Genomic DNA, 5,000 nt, shown 5'->3' on the forward strand with positions numbered 1-5,000 from the left:
CAGGAAAACGAACTCGCCCAACTGAACCCAGAGTCCGAAATAGGTGTGGCAGCGGCCGCGGTGTATAACACCTCCCCTCCCCCTCTCCACCAAAACCCTTCCCTGATCCCTGCCGAAACGGCTCACCCAAGCGCACCCGACATGGCCCAGCTATTCACCATGCTGGCAAAGATGAATGCGGATGCGCAACAAATGAAAAACAAAATGAAAGGAATGAACAAACAAATGAACGAAAAGATGGATGCGAATGCACAGCAAATGAACGGAATGGAAACAAATATGAAGGAAGAAATGAAAGAGCTGTGGGGTGAGACGCAGAACATGGGCCGAAGCCTGCAGGCGGGCATGAAGGCCGTTAGCAGGGAGCTTAAAATGGCGACTCCACGTGTGGGAGCGAACGAGCAGGGAGGGGGTGCAACGGCTGACAGGCCCGCGGTGGAGGCGGGTGACAAAATAATTTGGGGGGCGTGTTGGGCGAGGGTCGTGACAGAAAAAGTGATGGTCACCGAGAGGGACAAACTAATTGGGGTGACGGAGACGTGCACGAGGGAGATAACAAGGGAAGAGACGGAAATGATAGTTGAGACAAGGGAGGTAAAGGGTGAAGAGGTGACTGAGTTGGCAGAGACACGGGAGATGGGAACGATAGAGGGAAGACTGCACGATGAAGACGGGGTAAGTGATGTACACACACACGGAGGTAGTGGAGGATAGTGAGGATGAGCTGGCGGACCGTGCAGGGACCCGGTGCGAGCAGTGGGATAGCCTCCTCCAGGAACGAGAGGAGGGAGTCTGCCCCCTTGAGGCGAGTCACGACCAGGTGGGTTCGGTCGTGCTTTGCGAGGTTGAGGGGACGGGTGCTGTGGACAGGTGCACGGAGAGCTTGGGGGTATAGAGGCCCCGGAGACCCTTGTGGGGACACAAATCCCCAGTGTGGTTGTCCCTGTGTGTGTGGTGCAAGGTGTGAGTAAGACCCCGTGTGTGGAAGCGACCCCGTGTGTGAGTGGTGTGGTGGCGACTGTGCCGGAGTACGTGCTTCCCAGCACGCCGTGTGTAAAAGGGGCACCGCAAGTGGAAGAGGCCGTGTGTGTGAGTGAAACGGCCAGAATGAATGGAGCACCACGTGTGAGTGGTGTGGTGGCGAGTGTGCCAGAGTGTGTGCTTCCCAGCACGCCGTGTGTAAAAGGGGCACCGCAAGTGGAAGAGGCCGTGTGTGTGGATGAAACTGCCAGTATGGATGAAACACCGCGGTTGAGTGACCCGCGTGTGTGAGTGAGGCACGGTGTATGAGTGAGGGACGGTGTGTGGATGAGGCACCACGGGTGAGTGCCCCCGCGTGTGTGAGTGGTGTGGTTTGTGTGAGGAAAATGGCACGAGTGAGTGAACGGCCGAGTGCAAGGGAGACCGTGTGTGTGTGTGAGAGAGCGGTATGTAAGGGAGATGTCGGTGGGCATGTGTGAACATGCAGCCGCGTCTCCCGAGGTGAATGTAATGGAATGGAGTGTGAGCGTCGTAACACGCAGGTGTGCGTGGGTCGAATGGCGACGACGGCGACATGTGAGGAAAGAAAGCCGAGTGGCGGCTGTAGATGTTTTGCGCACCGTGCCGGGTTCACCCAGCAGTGAGCACGAGGTCCGTGCTGTGCAACGCACGAGGCCCCCACGTGCTCGCTTGCGAGAGTGAAGTCCCAGTCCGGAAACGCACGCGGTGGATTTGCCGATCCCGCGGACGGACAAGTTGAGGCAGGATTTCGGATTTGGATCGGACGGGTTCTCCACGCGATCGTGTGTGTTAAGCTCCAACAGGCAAAGCACATGTGTTCGCGTGGGGAACCCCTCGAGACGTGGGGCTTCTGTTTTTTTTTATGCACACGGTGGCGTCATGGCTGCACGTGGGGTTGGAATCCGGCAGGAGGGGTATCCCTGCCGGATGGTACCGTCCAAGGAGGGACAAGGTACACGTGCAGCTGCATGACGTCACGGGCAGGTGCAAAGTGCGCGAGCTGTGAGTTGCCGCGCTCGTGCTGCGCATGTTTAAAAAAAAAAAAAAAAAAAAAAAAAAAAAGCAAGCCTCACTTTCGGGTGCACAGGATTCCTGGGCAAGGGGTGGAAGACCCCCTGACCTGGGCACAGGATGGAAACTAGTTAGGGGGAAGGGTTAGCTTAGCTAGACTGACTTCATGGGGCAGGGGTAAGTCCTCATGGAGTCCGTGGAATGGATTAGTTCGAGGGATTGTAGCCAGATTTAGGTTGGGAAATAAAATGATTTTTTGATTTAGAAGACAGTGACAGACTTGTGAATGTGTAGAGTTGACGTAGTTTAGCTACGTAGTGTTAAAAGGAACGTGCTACGAGTTTAAGGGACGACGTGGGAGCACGAGTTAGTTAGGGGAGGTAGTTAGAAGGATGGCAGAGTTCAGTGGTGTGTGTGTTGAAGAGTTGGTGAGTGAAGTGGAAGCATGTGCTTGGTGAGTGAGTGAGGCCAGCGGGTCTGTGTGAGTGGAGCGAATGGGGAATGCATGGTGCGATGAGTGATTGGGGGGAGGAGTGACTCCCGCCCAAGGGACCCCGGGGTCAGTGTAAAGTGAGTTAGGGGGTTAGTTAAATTGAAAAATGGAGGTCGTTTTGTTGTTGGTGTGAATGTAGGCTCGAAACCCGTTTGGAGGGGTGCAGGAAACCTGTTGACGGGCTGGGAGCGTGGCTACGAAAGGTAACTATCGCTGAGTGGGTACCCCGGTCACCAGGCAAGTCGGCCGTGGTAGGCCAAGGGCCCATGGGGGGCCGGGATAGCGTAGTGGGCACGGGTGTGCCTGCTTGGTGCGGGGGCCCGGGGCGCCATTAGCCGCGTCGGCAGTGTTGTGGGCACGGGTGACCCTCGGAAAGGGGCCTGGGAAGCCAGCCTGCCACGTGTGCGTTTCAGGGGAGGTGCCATGGGGGGCACTCCCCGGTGTTAGGGAGCTGGTAGGCTCGGAGGCAGTGTAGTGCCCGGGGGTGCCATCGTCGGAGAATCGGCAGAGGGTCGTGCCTGCCAAAGGGAGCCACGTGTCCCAGCCATGAGACCGTGTGAGGGCACGGAGAGAAAATTGGGGGGCGAGGCCCGAAATTGTGAGGACACCAACACAGGCGACGGGAATCTGGGTTGTTAGAACCAATAGTTTAAGCGAGAGGCGCTTGTTGAAAGCCCCGGGGTAGTTTAACAGGTTAATGGTTAGGGTAGATTAGGAAGTGTACCCCTCCGCACCATCCATCCCCTCGCTCTCATTGTGGGCCGCTGGACCCACTTTGGTTATAGATCACTGAACTCTGGGGAGGTCATCCTGAGGCTTCGTTGGGCCTCGGCAAAGGACGCTAGCTCTCCCTTATTCCCCTCCGGGAAGGGAACGTAGGGGTTGGGAGTAGGTTGGGTGACAGGATAGGTTAGCCGAACAAGGACAGTACAGGGGGTTAGGGGACGATTTATAGTGGGGGAGTAAAAATAAAAAAAATAAGTTGGGGCTAAATTGGGGTTTGACAAATTAAGGGAGTGGGTATAGACAATGACAGGCAAAGGCGATAGGTTGGGAGGGAGACCGTAGGGTAGGTCCGAGCCCGCCTTCCGAGTGGCCAGCACCACCGCACTCCCTCCACCAACCTCCACTGAACGGCAAAGGCTGGCCAGCTTCATCTGCTGGCTGCGTTGCTGCAAGGCAGAGGCCGGCCCACTTCATCGGCAGCTGTTGTTTTGCTGCAAGGCCTGTGCCGGCTGGATCGTCTGCAGCTGCTGTGCTGCAAGGCCTGCGCCGGTCGGATTGTCTGCAGCTGCTTTGCTGCAAGGCCTGTGCCGGCTGGATCGTCTGCAGCTGCTGTGCTGCAAGGCCTGTACCGGCCAGATCGTCTGCAGCTGTTTTTCTTCAAGGCCTGTGCCGGCCAGTTCGTCTGCCGGCTGTGTTTGCCTGCAGCGGCCTTCTTCTGCGGGCTGTGTTTGCCTGCTGCCTTTGCCATGCCATGCCCACTGCCCACGTTCACCAGCCCCGTTCAATTTTGCTTTGCCCTCCCCTGTTCATTTCCATGCGCGCCAGGATCATCGTAAAAGCAACAGTTTGCAAGCTGCAAGAACTGCCCTGTTGGCAGCTACAACACGGGCCTGCAGTGGCGGCCCGTGCACCGTGTTTGCGTTCAGTTCAAACCATTCATCCATCCATTCGTTGTGTTCATTGCGTCTGCCACTTGAGCTGGCACGGAGACTACGTTTGTGCAGCCCATGCACCGTTGTGGTTCACTGCGTTCAGTTCAAAAGGGAAGGCCTTGGACTGCGTGTGAGCAGCCGGCCACGTTCCCTGTCACCTGCGTTGTTTGAGCCAGAGACTGCATGTGAGCAGCCTGGCTCCCTGCTAACTGCTTTCTTTTTGCAGAGTTCAGTGATCCTGGGCCATGGTTTAGTGTAAAATTTGTAAGTTAAGGTTAAGATGTACTGTAAATATGAGTGCGCCCCCGGCATGTTTGTCTTAGCGCCGGCAATTTTATTTAAGTCGTCCGTGTGAGTGAGTTTGTTTAGGTAGTTACTCAGCCCTCAGGTTATTTATTTTGGGGACACGAATACCATGAATGTCGCACTCAGGGATCCGTAGGTAAAATGTACTAGGGGAAAACTACACATGATGGCACACGAAAATTTGACGACTCGGGACAAGTCTGTAAAAAGGGGAGGGGGTAGTGTTGTGGTTGACGAAATTCACAAACCACCATTCAGGTCCCTTAGGTGAGATATCTCTGTAAGTATATGTGTAGTTAGGCCCAAACCCGTTGTTTCGAGGGAATAAATGTCATTCAGTCGGGCTGCGACTCTTCAGGATAGCCGTTTTTCTTTTACTATCTTTATTTTGGACCAGCTGCCATTACTACCACCACCAACCACGTCTCAACAGCCATCACACAACAACCACCAACCACAACGCCGCTTCACAACAACAACCACGACCTTTACCGTCACAACTCGCCACCATCGCATCACCACCATTCTTG

Source organism: Eptatretus burgeri, chromosome 6, assembly GCF_056783735.1.
Source record: "Eptatretus burgeri isolate ZD-2024b chromosome 6, Ebu_testis_v1, whole genome shotgun sequence".
In the NCBI taxonomy this organism is placed as follows: Eukaryota; Metazoa; Chordata; class Myxini; order Myxiniformes; family Myxinidae; genus Eptatretus; species Eptatretus burgeri.